The following is a 16413-nucleotide window of genomic DNA, read 5'->3' on the forward strand; positions in this document are numbered from 1 at the left end:
CGTAGGCATTATAACAGCATGCAAGTTACATTGATAGCAACAGGCCACCAATAATAGTATTTGAACAGGGAACATTAATATTCAAATGGTTCAATATTTGCATAACAATAGGACACATGTCTCAACAGTAGGTCTGGAGATGAACATACCCAATTAATGTGTATGAAGTACAGGTGCAGATCGGGTGGGGGAAAGAGACAGAGGTCAATTAACAACTGTCTAGGCTTCAGTTTTCAACAACTGTACAGATCATTACTCTACTTATTACTCTCCAGGGCTGACCTCACTGTATATCTACCTATGGCCTGGAGATGGACAGTGGGATTGTTGTACACAGTGTATTGGTTAAGCCTTCTTACAGCTATTGGACACATTTCCTTACCTGGCAGACCTGTTGTAGAAATATGTGTTAACACTACCTGACTGTTTTTACACATATTCGCATCTTCACAGTTACAGATGTGACACTGACAGGAGTGCCTGGCACTCACACTTGGGGGTGTGGTACTGACATACTCCACCAGGGTTTATATCTGTCTCCCTGGTTATTAGCAGCAGTGACCATTAGCCATGACAGAGTGAACTTGAGGGACATGTATTGGAACAAAGTGCTTGGTGTATGTACTTATTTTGCTGTCATTTGCAGCCTTGGAGTTGGACAGTGGATATGCTGAACACAGCGTGTGTTGGTAAAGCCTTCTTACAGCTATTACAAACATTTCCTTACCTCGCAGACCTGTGGAGGTAATTTATGATAATACTACCTGACTGTTTATACAAATATTCACATATTCTTGTTTGACAATATGGATTCAGTGTACTACCAGTGTACTGCTAGGATTCGAACCGTGCTTGTTTGTGCAAAAAGGTACACCACAGCTGTCTCTCATCACAATGAGCTACTGAGGAACTGCTGACTCATATTTGACTTTTTTCTCACTAGTACTCTCTGGTTTGCACAATCCGGCCTTGTAGTTAGACAAATACCCTAGGTAATGACAACTGTGCTAGGATTTTCAGACAACAGATATGTGCTAAGTTTTCAGTAACAGTTGCATAAGACAGTTATTTTCTACCAGAAACACATAACTATGCAGTACTTGTACACATTTATATTCCTACCACAACATGACAAAGTAAACACAACAGGCTGGGGTTTTTATTTTTATTCCGTGTTACAGAGACCTTTATTCACCTGATAACAGTCCTTTATTCATTGCACACAGTACACAGTTTACCTACTAGTTGTTGACAAACTACTACTTTCTATTTATTTGCCCAGAATAATACAAGCTAGGTATTTACTCACTAGCCTCCTGGTACAGCATTAGCAGCCTGCTGGTATGTGCGTCAATATTTGCAGCCCTCTTATCTGCAGCTGTACAGGAGATAAATAAACATTTATGCATACCTTTGATTACATACTCAGGCTGGACTTTGCAAAACACTAATTGATACTGATACTTACACACTTCAGGGACATTCTGTGCCTGTGCATCTTGGATCCACTGGTCCAAGAGATCCCTCTTCCTATGATTCAGGTCAGGGTAATGGTGCTGGACCTGCTCACCAGTCCAAGGGATACCAGTAGCACTGATGAGGTCATGTGTGAGATGGTCCCAGGCCTCCACTTTGTATTGGGAGCCCTGGTACTGGTCCTGCAGCAGTCTCCCTTCATGGTCTTTTACAAGGAGTCCAACCATGACCCTGGATTCCTGAATGCCCCAACTCTGCCCCCGAAAGCGCACACCCTCACCAATGCCAGCCATAGTGCCTTCAGTGATCAGCTACAACTGGTTATGGATGTATTCTCACCTGTGGGGTTTAAATAGGGCTTGATTCCTGCCCTTTGCTATGATTGGATGATTTTGAATATGCTAAGCTAAGCCAAGTGACGTGCAAACCCGCTTAGCTAAGATAAGCATTGTTTAAATGGGTAGATGCTAAGCACTGCTTACCAGTGCGCAAATCTGCTTAGCTACACTAATTATTACTAAGCATTTAAATTTAAGCAATGCTTACAGCGACTAAGCATAGCTGAGCAAAATTTAGCATTGTTTAGCTTTCATTTTATGGACTATCAGGATTGTGGGGTTGATACCTTATTAATGACATCTTATCATATATATGTTTACCTTCCATAACATTCCCATATGTGCTTTCATTACATTATATTCTTGTTTGGCTATACTGTATGTGGCACTTGTGTTTATATGGGGGTTTCACATCTGTACTACACTGACAACTCACATTTGAACCTGCTACAATACCCTGGTTAACAAATATTTATTATTTACTACCTATTTATAAAAATATATATTTTAGTGCTGCTTTCACATATAAAACTGAATGGACTACATTGGGGCTCACACCATGAATGACTGCATGCTAAGCGAAAACTGTAACCACTGCACTATCTCACTTTGGGTATTTTGGCTGTATATTTCTATTTAGCTCCTTCAGATGTTTAAGCTATGCTGAACACAGCTACGCAATGTACACATATGCTCAGCTATGCTTAAACTTAAGTGGAGATGGGGAAAAAAAAGAAATAATGGTTTTATTTGTCTTAGTTTAGGGATATGCATATAGCTAACAGTCATACCTGTCAACCTCTTAGAGCATAAAATCTGGACAAAGCCTAACATGATGGGTGGACAAAGAGTGACAGATTTTAAATTTTGCTCTTACAAACTTAGAAAGTTTGATAGAATTATAGGTTTTTCATTAGCCATGACTTTTTGAAGGATGTGGAGTCTTAGACTCAAATGTTTGTTATTATGTTATGACTTCCATCCTCAACTCTTTGCCAGACAAGTATGGATTTTAGGAGAAACACACCTAACACATGTGGCACAATCTGCATTCTGTGAATATCTGTACAGTTGAGAGGTTTGCGAGTGTCAGCGGACACTGTTTTTGTTTACAAAGTGCCATATGGCACTTCCTGAGTGCAGGAGGCATGTTTACTGTACGAGCACTGCTCGGACAAGCCACCTGCACTTGTTCACGGCTCATGCCCATGCAGGTTATACAGCAGCGCGCCTTCATGAATATGCAAGGTGCGCTGCTGTGCTGCATGGGCACGATCCACTCCATGCAAGAATAGACTTATTCTTGCATGGAGCTTTCATGAATCCCAGGGAGAGTCCTTATCACTGAAATAAACAAACAACTCATGAGCTTAATAAAATTCACCAAAGACAAGCCTGAGGCTAAAATAGTTCCCAAGCCAAAGACAATCACAAGGCCTTTTTTAGTTAGGTTCGCAATCTCAAAAGGACAATGCAGCAATGTGTTGAGCTGATTGTAAACAATGTTACCTTCACTAAGGCTAAAGTTATAATGAAAGTACTGGCCAATAAATTCAGCTTTAGCTTTATACCCCCTCTGTCTGTCCCCTCAACATATATCTGAAACTGTCTCATCTCCAGCTATCACACAAGACCAAGTCCTAAAAGTGTTATCAAAAGCTAAAAATACTGCATTAATGGGTCCTGACAATATCCCTGGATGCATCATAAGTATTGTAAAGCACAATTTAATCAACCTCCTAACCATACCTCTCAACTGTCCTGATTTTCCCAGAATGTCCAGATTTTTGCCTCATATTTTTGGTCTGTTACTCATAAAATTGTGTTTTTTTTGGCCAATCACTGGTAAATCATTGAGGACCGAAGTCAGAAAATAATGACAGACATTTGAGTTTCAGGCTTTATATCCTTCAGAAAATTCATGCTAATGCAAAACCTGTTATACTATCTACTTTCTATGTTTGTAAGAGCAATATTTAAAAAGTGTCCCTATTTTGGGGCCTTTGTCCCCCCATTATTTGTGGCTTTGTCCAGATTTCTTGCTCTAAGAGGTTGAGAGATATGCTCCTAACAACATTGTTCAATCTTAGCCTGCATGCAGATTTTATACCAAGTGAATGGAGAAGAGCTACAGTCATTGCACTGCATAAGGGAGGACCTTTCACAGACCCAGGCAATTACAGACCTCTGAGTCTGATGAGCCTCTTATGCAAAGACATGGAAAGACCTATCATGCAAATAATCATTAAAGACATAGGAAACCTCCAAACACTGGACTTGCCTCAATTTGGCTTTGTCAAGGGCTGGTCATGCTTACTCAACCTGGCAGACTTTTTAAAAAGGTTACCAAAGCAATGGATGAAGGTGAAACAGCACACACAGCATATCAGAACCTGATCAAAGCTTTGAAACAATCCCCCAGTCACTCATAGTAGAAAAGCAGAAAGTAAAAGCAATCATTTAATCCCAAACTCCTGCAGGAAGGTTTGTCTCAAATAAATAACTGGTGCCAAAATCATGGACTGAAACTAAGTGCCAAAAACATGTGGCATTGTAGCCTTTGGGAAATCATCTGCCCTGGGGATTTATCAGATTGACAATGCGCCCCTAATAGTTGACTCAACTGTTCAGGATTTGGGAACTTATGTGGACAGTAACCTAACTTTCTTTTTTTTTTCAATAAACATTTTTATTAAATTATAATGTATGACATAGACAATCTTACATTTGTATAAATGAAAAACAAACAACACTGACAACACTTTAGCTGCAAATATTATACATCACAGACACCACTGAAACAACTGTAGTTGCAAAGATTATGCATCGCTTATAATCTCTCCAGTCATTGTCAGCTAAGCAGTATATGGCTCATTCAAGTCCTGCCTGTTAAATCTTGTTCCTTCTCTGCATATATTGTTTCAATTCCCATTTTTCCTATGTAGTTTGCTCCTTCCCTTTTCTAAAGATCCCATTTCCATATGTTTTATCTCTGTTACTATATTCCCTACTTCTAATAAAGTTGGTCTAGATTTTGATTTCCATTTTCTAGTAATTGCTTTTTTGGCAGCCACCAAAATTAGGCTCAGCAGGGCTTTATTATGTCTAGGCAATTCCCAGTCTTTATCATAGCTCAAACAAATCATCTCCTGAGTCAATCCAATCTGCTCACCCAACATCTTCAACAGAGTGGTCCACAGGGAATCCCTAAAGTCTGCCAGCTCACTACACTCCCAAAAAATATGTTCTCAGCCATCTCTTTCTTGCCCATCACACATCCAACATTTGCTATCCACCTGAGGAAAAATTATTTGGAGTCTATTTAGGGTCTAAAAATACCTATGTAAATACTTCCAGGCAAATATCCTAAATCTTCTAGACTTTGTTGCATATTTGGAAGATATACATATACCCCCCTTTGTCTCTTTGTGAATTGCTTATCCAATCTTTCTTCCCAATCCTTTCTAAGCTCCTATGATTGATTCTTATAATTATCATGCAATATTTTATATGTTCAACTAATTATTCCTTTTTTAAAGGCAGCTTCTGTTCTAGATTCTATTAAAAACTCTACCAGTGCTAGTCTTTCATTTAGGACCCCCTATACCTTTCTCTTTGCCTATACTCTGATATCAATCCTTGATAGGGAAGGCAATATCTAACCTGCAGTCCAAATAATTCTTGGCCTCTTCCAATTCTATTCTTTCCCTTTTTAGTTATTTCTTCCAATACCTTGGTTCCTTTGCCAGTTTTCTCCAATAAATTTAGCCCCCTCTTGCCTATTATCTGTATCCCTAACCACAGTCATCCCTATCGTCAGAATCTCTTTTCTCCATCCTCCTGCTGGTTTAGTTCTTAGAATGCTCTGTTATTTTATGAATATAATACGCTGTATGATTTTTGGTGTTTTCCTTAAGAGTCTGCATCCAAAATCCCAATTTCTCTTTATTTCTTTAGCTTCCTCCCTGTATCATCATCATTTCTTTCCACTTTGAATTATAGCTTTCTGCTTATGCTAGGAGCCTTAACTGTGTTGCTCTAAAATACCCCCTCAAATTGGGTAATCCTAGTCCACCTTGCTCTATTGGTAGAATCATCTTATCCCACTTGAGCTTTGCTGTCTTCCCTTCCCAGATGAAATCCTTCAACTCTTTTTTTATTGCTATCCACAGCTTCTCCACTGATTGATAAAAATATGCCTGACCTGTGTATAAGACTAAAGGGACTAAAAACATTTAATTGCTTGTATCTTAGTATCCATATTCATATAACAAAGCTTCCAGTTTCTCAATTTTTGTATTATCTTCTATTTAGTCTCTTCCCATATATTCCTATCTATCACAACAGAGTCATAGGTTCATAGGTTCATACTAGGCTATCTGCCCTGGGGCAATTATAAGCCTAGCCCGATTCTGTATGGCTTACGCCACCCCTTGATTTGAGTATACTGTGCCCTTTTTAAGGTTTAGTTTACTGTGCCTCTGTCTAATAGTGACACGGCAGTAATCCCTGGGACAAACCTACGATCCCCCATCCACCTATTGAGATTCTTCTTGAAGAGATTCAGTGAGGTGCTCTGCCTCACATGAACTGGAATTCTATTCCAGAGCGAAGGGAGCCTCTGGGTTATGAACCTGTCCCTCCAGCAAGTTCTATTTATTTCTGTGCTGAGGTTCAAGTCCCTCGGCGTGTGGCTCTAAGGGATTTAGATTTACTGAGGTGGAGCATGTCCATTAATTCTGGATTTGACATAGCTTTGTATGTCAGGCATAGATCGCCTCAAAGTAGGCGGTATGCAACTGAGTAGAGCTGGAGTTTTTTTAACCGAGCAGCATATGGCATCTGTTTGAGACCCTTGATCCTCTTGGTGAGATACTTTTGGGGTCTTTCTAATTGCTGCAGGTGTCGGGTAAGGTACATCCCAAAAGGGGCATTGTATTCTATGATGGGCCTGATGAGGGATGAATAAAGGGGCACTATTACCTCTCTTGATCTAGATGTGAAACCCTTCGTTATGAGGTGGGCTATGTAGAAGGTCTTTCTAACCACTTTGGCAATGTGGTTTTCAAAGGAGAGATTGCTATCAACTTGGGTCCCCAGGTCCCTAATAACTTTCTCTGTACTTAATGGATTTCCGCCTATGTGGTAATTTGTGGGCACATTGTTTTTGCCAAAGGGTATGACTATACATTTTTTGGCATTTAGCTTTAAACCATGGCGCTGGCACCAGTTATCTGTCTCTGTGAGACCTTTTTGAAGGATGTTTGTGTCAGCTGGAGAGTTGATTATGGCGCCCAGTTTGCAGTCGTCTGTGAACTTGGTGAGCCATAGTCCTCCCACGTTTGCCTGTACCTCGGAAAAGTATATACCGAACAAGAGTGGTCCCAGGACAGAACCCTGTGGGACGCCACTTGTGACCAGTTTCGAGTCTGACATGGCTCCAGCAACTCTCACTCTGTGGGTTCTGTCTTTGAGCCAGTTTGCAACCCATCTTGTGACATAGGGGTTTATATTTACGCTGGATAGCTTATCTATGATGCCCGAGTGGGGTATTGTGTCAAATGCCTTTGCAAGGTCCAGATAGGCTGTATGGACTACCTTTCCTTCATCTATGGCTTTGGTGACTGTTTCGAAGAAGTCAACCAGGTTCAAAAGGCAGGATCTGCCCTTGACAAAGCCGAATTGGGTAGGATCCAGTGTCTGTAGGTCCCCAATGTCTTTGTTTATGAGCTTCATGATGATCCTCTCCATAGTCTTGCAGACTAAGCTAGTCAGGCTTATGGGGCGATAGTTTCCAGGGTCCGTAGAGGCTCCACCTTTGTGGAGTGGGACCACTGTTGCTGTACGCCATTCTGTGGGCACATATCCTGTTGTGAGGCTGAGATTGTATAGCTGTTTTATTTGAGGGATTAGTTCCTCTTGGAGTTCATGTAGGACGCAACCTGGGATGCCATCTGGTCCTATGGAAGCAGTGTTTTTTGCTTTGGAGAGGGCAGCCTTCACCTGAGCATCAGAGATGTTTGGGAGGCAGCCCTCTGCCAGGATAGATACTTGCTCTTTTGGCGGGGAGAAGTTTGCACTGAACCTGTCTGCCAGGATATTGGCGATGTCTGTGGGTTCAGTGTATTTTTGTCATTTAGAATCAACTCAGAACAAGTCTGGGAGTTGCATCCCAGGTTTCTAACATAACTGAAAAAAGCCTTATGATTGTCTTTGGTGTCCTGTGCAATTTTTCTCTTGAAGCTGGCCTTGGAGGATTTTATGAGGGATCGTAATTTTTTGCTAGTACTGATCAGAGATGCCTTCCCTATTAGGGATTTTGCTCTATCATGTAGTAGCTTCCTCCTTCTGTTGTACAGTTTATTTATGGCAGGGGTCCACCAGACTGGATGCCTGCCTTTGGATGATTGGGTCTTGGTTTCGTTTGGGATAGCATGATCCATGCATTCCTGGAGATGTCCGTAGAATGCGTTTATATAGGATTCTGCAGTTTGGGCCATAGTTTCCACTGGCCCTGGGGCCTTGAAGGATTCCACTTTGGTTTTGAGAAGTGAGAAATTCGCTTTTGAGAAGTTTTTCACTGTGGTTTTCTGGGCTGGGGGTGGGGTCGGGATGTGGGCATCCAGTGAAATTAATTTATGGTCTGATCTTACCAATGAGGGATATACTTCTGGTGTGGAGCATAGAGTCCCCATGTTGGTAATGATCAGGTCTAGTATGTTGTCCCCTCTTGTGGGAGTGGTGACTAGTTGTTCCATAGCATTTGAGTTTATAATTTCCAGGAACCTTTGGGCTAAGGTGCTGGGGCTTGAGTAGTCCTAAATACTTTATTTTATCATGTTCCCATAAATATGGATATTCTTGGACCAATTCATGTGTGAATGCATAATTTACTGCTATTACTTTCGTTTTAGCTTATTCATTTTGTATCCTGAGAAGATTTGGAACTGTCTTAAAATGTTCCACAACAGTGTAATGTCTCTTTCTGGTTTTGTCATGTATAAAGTAATATAATCTGCAAATACAGCCAGCTTTTTCTGACTAGCATACCAATTATATCCTTGAATTTCTGAGTCCCTTATTTTCTTTGCTACAGGTTCTAATATAATGCAAACAACAAAGGGGAAAGCGGGCATCCTTGCCTGGTTCCTCTACTCAAGCAGAAGTTATCAGAGAGAACCCCACCCACTTTAATTTTCACCTCTGATACCTCATATATACTCCTAATCAACATTATAATTGTATCAGGGAAAGCAAATACTTCCATTGCCTTGCTCATGAAGTCCCAGTCTAATCTGTCAAATGCTTTCACTGCATCTAGACCAACCAATAAAAGTGGCATTTTCTTATATTCTGCTTCCCTCTGGATCGTCAATGTTCTGTTAATATTTTCAAATGTTTGCCTCCCTTCCACAAAACCACACTGATCCATATATATCAATTTTGGTATCACTTTTGCCATTCTTTTAGCAATTATAGACATAAACACTTTATAATCATGGTTTAGTATTGAAATGGGCCTGTGTAAAGCTGGGTTAATGGATCTTTACCCTCTTTAGGTATTACCATTACCACTGCCTTTTTCCAGGATGCTGGTACTTCTCCTCCTCTTAAAATACTTTTGTTTAAATAAAACCTTCCATATATTTATCAATCTTTTCCCCCTCTTAGTTTCCAAGCTTCCACAGGAATACCATCTATTCCTGGGGACTTTTCTGTAGCTTGGTTATACATAGCCATTTTTATCTCATCTCTTCCTGTCCTAACTGTTAGTAATTGAGCCTCATTTACCTCTAACCCTGGCATATTTAATTCTTCCATAAACATTTCCATTTGTATCTTTTCTTGATTTCCATATTTCTCTGCTTTATGCAAACTTTCATAAAATTTCCAAAATATTTCTAATAGTTCTACAGGATCTCTTGTTATCTTCCTTGTTATAGGCACCCTAAGCTTGGTGACAACCCTTTCCACTCTCTGTTGCCTGAGTCATTATGCTAACAGTTTTTGTGCTCTAGAATTATTATCAAAAAACAGCTGTTTAACAGCAACCTTTCTAAACTTGTGCATATTATCAAGGTAATCCATTATTTTCTGTTTAACATTCTGCAGTTGCTTCTTTTCTTGTTCTGAGAGATTCCCCCTATATTTCAGTACTTTAACATGTGTCAGTCCCTCTAAATAATTCTTGTTACTTCTTAAACATATCTCCCTTTACTTTATTTCCACCCTAGTTTTAAACTCTACTTTAATTTTATCCCACTCCCTGGCTATATTTTCAGAAGAAATTTCTATATTTTCTAGTAGCTCCCGAATTAATTCCAAAACCCATTCCTTAAATTCCTCTCTTTTCAACCGATAGGTGGGAAAGTGCCAGTGTCTAATTTTAGTTTATCACCTTGCATTTTTATTTTAGTTATTATTAGTGCATGATCTAAAATAGTTACTGCGTGTGTTTCAAGACCTTCAGTTAAATGCACATGTTCCTGTGAGATATAAATTCTATTTAGCCTATACCAGTTTTTGTATCTTGGAGAATAATATGTAAATTCACTCTGAACTCCTAGTTGTGAATTCACATCTTCCATGCCAAACACTTCTATAAATTTATTCAAAAATCTACGTTCCTTTGTTATATTTTCCCTTCTAGCCCCCCAGACACATCTTCACTGTTGCAAACTAAATTCCAGCTTTCACCTACAAATAATATTCCTTGCTGAAAGCTGGTTATTTCTCCCAGAAGTTTTTAACCTCCATTATAGCAGTTTTAGTTGGAATGTAAATGCATGCCAGTGTAATCCTCCCCCCTTGCCAATAGCCCCTCAGTACTATATATCTTCCATTATTATCTTTTTTTCCTCTTCTATCACTATTGGAACTCTTCTTGCAATTAATATAAGTACTCCTCTTCTCCTTTGCCCCAGTTATTACCCTGAATAACCATCCAGAAAACCTTTCTTTATCAAATTCACATGTTCAGTTCTTTCCAGGTGTGTCTCCTATAGCATAGCTATTTTCTCTCTACATTTTTAATATAGTTCACTACTCTTTCTTTTTTATGTTTATCCGTAAGACTATTCAGGTTAAAAGGCATTACAGAAAGCATCATTTTCTTATATAGTTATTATTACCACCTTTTATATATAACTTTTTTATTAAATATCTAGTTCCAACTTTTAAGTTACATGCATATACTGTTTGGCAGATTGGTCTTTTATACAGTTGTTTCTTGTCATATCCATGAGCCTATGCCACATATTACATAACTTTTTGTTTTTGTGAAAGCCTTCAAACAAAACAAACAAACCCACAAACCCTCCTAAAACCTGTTAACTTAATAATAACATACAAAACAATGTACAACTTCAAATATTGACGTTTTTGTTTCCTAATAAGAGCAAAAGTTCTACGTTGATAGCCACACAGACAGGCTAGAGTTAACCAAAATAAAGGTTAATTATGCTAAGATGCATGGTACAGCCTATGGTATTAGTAAGTGCTATTTGATTTTGTCTATCTTTATAGTTATCCCAGCTGAGAAAACACTTAAATGCTTTTAGTAACACTTTCTCCAAGCATTTTCTCTTTATCAAATTGTCTTCCAGTGACATGCAAACCAGACACAAAACTGTTAAGGGTACCTGGTTTACCAGAAACAAAGCCTTATAATATTCAATAGTCTTTTTCATTTACATGCTTTGTAATAAACTTGTTAGTGGATAATGCCTAGGGTGTTAACCCAGTCATTTCCGTATGCAGGCATGGGAAGAAGTGCACTGATTTTTCTTTTGTCATAATCTCTTAACCAGACTTTTCCTCTCCTCCCCTCCTCCCCCCTCTTTTTTTGACATTGCAGTGCCTACATTTTTTAAAACTGAACAAAGAAAGAGAGAAGAAAGGAGAAAAAGGAAAAAAAAACACCTATTTATATTAATGTCCTCATTGCATTTCAAAAAAACTGAGAGAACTTTACTTTAATTCTAATTTGTTTTGTCTTATATTTAAAGCTCTCCTAGCCAGGAAACCCCCTGATTGCTTTCAGAGAACATTATGTCCTAGCCAATTTCTCTTTTTTTCTTTTCCCTCAGCCAATCCCCTTCCACCAGACTGTCTTCAGTTTCTCTTTTTTAGATTGTCTCTATGGAGACATGAGAACAGGGCAGCCAGTTTCTCTTTATCAGACTGTTTCCCTGGAAACACGAAGACCAGCTGCAGAATTGCTACCAAGTATACATGCATTTGGTAGAAAACAAGTCTCATAATATTCAATATTCTTTTTCATTTACTTGCTCTTTCTTAAAACTAATAAATCTAAGTTCCTTAATCCAGTCATTTTTCCATGCAAGAATGAGAAAAAGCACATTAATTATAACTTGGTCATTCCTTTTTAACCAGGCTCTTTTTTTTTACATTGCATTGCCTGTATTTCTCAAAACTGTATAAGAAGAAAGAGAGAAGAGGGGAGAAAAAGAAAAACAGCATCTGTTTACAATCCTCATTACACTTAAAAATAGCATGTAAAGAAAACCACACACCACAAATACAGTACTATTAAGAAAACATTTTCTTTACTTACAGTTAGCTTTCTCCCCTCTCTTTCCCTCCCCAAAGCATTTTTCAGAACATTGATGACATGAAGTAGGGCATGCACGTTAGAGTCCCCCACAAATCTAACAAATTTTGAAAAAGTCCAATATTTCCAGATTTCCTTGTTCTGTCATATTTCACAAATATAGTTGCAGCATTGTAATCCCACATTAAGTTACCGGTTTTATTACTGTTCTTCTCCATCACCCAAATCCTGTCTCTGATTAATTTCCAATGTACTCTTGATTCTTCTAGCCAACTCTCATGCTCCCTTCCTTCTCTCCTACATTTTCCATTGAAATACTGGAAAAGGTTTCACAGATACAGTCTCTCTGTGGTCTTTATTACCAGAAGAATAAGAAGCAGAATCTTCTTCTATTTCACCACTCACTTTTTGTTGGACAAACTTTTGTATTTCCTCCTTAGCATGCACTTAATCAAAAAATGATTTGGTTCTTCCAGGAAAGGCTACCTTAAAGACAGCTGGATACAGCAGTTTGAATCTCACTCCTGTGTCTCAACATTCCCTGAATTATGGAATACATTTACTCCTCTTCTGCCTGGTGTACAATGAGTAATCATTCTCCACAAACACTCTGCTGTCTCTCACTTTTAGTATTTTGTCTTTCTGCTACAGTTTTGTCAGAATCAACTCCTTCTGCTGGTAGGATTACATCTTTACTATTAAAGGTCTAGTTTGCTTTCTTATATCTAGGTATGCAGAATACACACAATGTGCCCTTTCAACTAACAAGTCCTGCTGTGGAATACCAGTCTAGTTGCTTATTTGTGCTTTCATAAAATTAATGCAGTCGATTCCTTCCAGCTACTCTGGTGTAGCTGAAAAGCTCAGGTTTTCCCTATGTGCTTTGTCCTCTAATTCTATTATTTTTTGAAACATCTCTTCCTGAGCAGCATCATATTCAGCCAGCCTTCTCTTCATTTCACCCTTTGATTTTTGTAGCTTTATCATTTCGTCTGAATAGCTGTTTAAAGCTTCTTCCATTTTTCCATCCTTTTGTTGTTTGTGTTGATGTACTCCATCAGTATTTTGTTTATTTTAACCATGTCTGTATGCAGTTGTCATATCTTCCTTGCTGAACAGCTGCAGAACTGTCCCAGTCTGTGTTTCTTCATCATTTTTGTAGCTTATTTTTTCCAGGTCTTTTGTATTTCTTTATTTCTTGCATCCAGACAGTGCACTTACAAGTCAGTTACTAAAATTTACCCATAAATACAAGTCTACTGGCCTTCTTGCTGAGTTTCTGTTTTCACTGGGAGAGCTACAAACAAGCTGTTACTCAGTGTGCAGCCATCTTGGACGTCCTGAAATCAGACAGTAACCTAACTTTTAACCAAAATGTGTCCTTTGTCATAGGACCTCCATTCTATATAGCACAGTTGATAAACATGGGGATTACATCTAGATCTAGGGATGTCATTGTTCCCCTTTACTTAACCCCCAGTAGGCCATTCATTGAGTATAATGTGCCTTTTGGCATATATCTTCAAACTCATGCAACAAATGGAATGCTCACAGAGATAACTGACTATAAGCATACAAGGCCTAAACAATATGTCTTACATGGACCAACTCCAAGCTGTCACTATATTCAGTATTCTACAGACTGTTAAGAGTTGACCTGTGTCTGGCATGCAAGGCATCTTCCAACCCAGCACTGATGGATTTACTGCACAACAACAAGTCAAATGGGATCAGAAATACTCAGTCCAGGGATCCAAACCTCTTTTGCAATATTAACAGAACACTTTGAAGGGAGAGGTATATATCATAGAGGATACCACTGCTCTAGAACAGACTCCTTAGCCACATAAAACAAAGCTCATTCCCATCCATATTAAAAAAAAAAAAACAACATGGTTCTATTGATGGAAAACAGAAAAATTATGCCCCATGTACTATTAATGGACAGAGGCAGCTCCTAAATGCTTTATTCCATGCATGAGTCCCCTCAAATCATCTATGTAATGATCTCAGTTTTTCTGACTAAGGATAATATATAATTATTGACCATGAGACGGGTGCCAGTCTAACACCAAATGGGATAGGTTCATTCAAGTACCAACAGGGAAATTGGCTAGGCTTAAAAAGGTTCACAATGACAGCTAACCTTGTCCTTTCCTATGAACCTATAAACCTCTTAAATCAATGGCTATAGAGATCAGGATCCAAGAATTGGAAGGACACAGGTGGGGAAGCTTCATCTAAAACTGGCATTATACCCAGATGATATTATTTTGATACTTTCTCAGTCAGGAAGAGATATAATGGATTTAATGCAAAGATTAAAAATGTATGTTGACGAGTCACGTTATAAAAATCAGCCTAGTAAAGACTAAGATGAAATGGCTGAATATAGTACAGAAAGAAATCAGGCAACTACCTCTATTTGGGGGGCGCAAACTGATTCAGATTTTAGGAGTATAAATTAAGGAAATATATGAAGAATAAAGTAAACATTTTTATGCAGTTATATTACAAAAGATGAAAGGTACCTTACAGAAATGTCAGCATCCTTATATAGAAATAAACCGAATAATACAAGTTTCACACTAGCATGTAATGCCACGTATCCCGTACCTGGGTCAATCCTTTTGGGTACCACCTGCTACAAATATGTTATTCAGGATTAGGAAATGAATGAAGACTTTCTTCTGGGCAGGGTCACCACCTAGGTTGACACGGGTGAAGATAGTATTGTCAAATGAGCAAGGGGGTTGGCTGTACATGATATACAAAATACCTGCAAGTGAAACAATAAAGTTGTTAAGTGGTTGTTTGGATCAGAGGGCAAAGGAGATTTGGCAGCAGATGATTAGAAAAAAAAGTATAAGTGGGTGGGACATAAGACGTTTTAGAAGTATTTTGGGACAAGAAACAGAAATAGTGCAGCAGTCAATTATGGGTGCAAGAATTAGACTGAGAGCCCTTAAGAGGTTGGAGATGAGATTTGCTCCCAATAGGTGGCATGAGACAAACTAGGACAGAAGAGGCCCCAAGCATAACATGGAAAAAGAAAAAGACCAGGTTGAAATATCTTGATCAGATATTTAAAAAAAAGGAAAAACAATGAACTGAGCAGAGTTTTTTCAGAGGTTTGGGTTCTCACAGGAAATCACAAATGACCATATCTTTCTAAAATATGAAGTGAGGGAAACAAAATGGCTTGATGTTAGGAAGGTGCATTAGCTGGGAATTAATGGTTAACTGAAATAAAGATTTTCATAAAATTCAGTAAAGATAAAATATATTTTTTGTATAAGCTGTAACATAGGGATGATAAACCTATAATAACTAAACTAAAGGAAACATTGGGGCAGCAATTAAAATGGAACTAACCTAGGTTCAGTGGGAACAGATTTTTATGCTACCATGGAACCATAACAGGATCACCTAGCCCATTAATAACTGTTGGTAATGATGGAGTTAGTGATGAAAAATATATAACCAACAGATGGAAACAATATGTACACCTCCCCAGCTGGAAGAAGTGATGAAAATGGTAGAAAATATTAGGTTGATGGAAGAAAGTGTGGACTGGGATAAAACGTGACAGTGGAACAACATCTCATCAAAGGTCATGGAAAGGACATAGTGCATTCTGGTGCCAACATCCAAGTTACAAGAGCCATTTAATTAGTGAAGACTTAAGACTTTTGGTCTTAATTGACTGAAAACAATCTTTCTTCATGTTCTACCTTCTAAATTAGCTTGTAGTTTTTTATCTTTTCTTGTATATAAGTAGTGATTATACATCAGTTTTACTGATGAAGATATGTAGCCATCAGTACTGGGCTGTCTCAGATGGCAATAAGGGCTGGGACAGTACGGTTAGCAATCAGCACTGATGGAATATTACTTGTATCATGCATGAGGATTATCATAGGATCATAGGAGGTTACTAGGCTAATGGCCCTAGGGCCCTTACAAGCCTAGCCAAGTACAACCCCTGTTCCCAAGAATATCTAGGTATTAAGCAGAACTAAGTCA

This window comes from Protopterus annectens, chromosome 6.part0 (assembly GCF_019279795.1).
Source record: "Protopterus annectens isolate FY-2018-M chromosome 6.part0, PAN1.0, whole genome shotgun sequence".
NCBI lineage: Eukaryota > Metazoa > Chordata > Ceratodontiformes > Protopteridae > Protopterus > Protopterus annectens.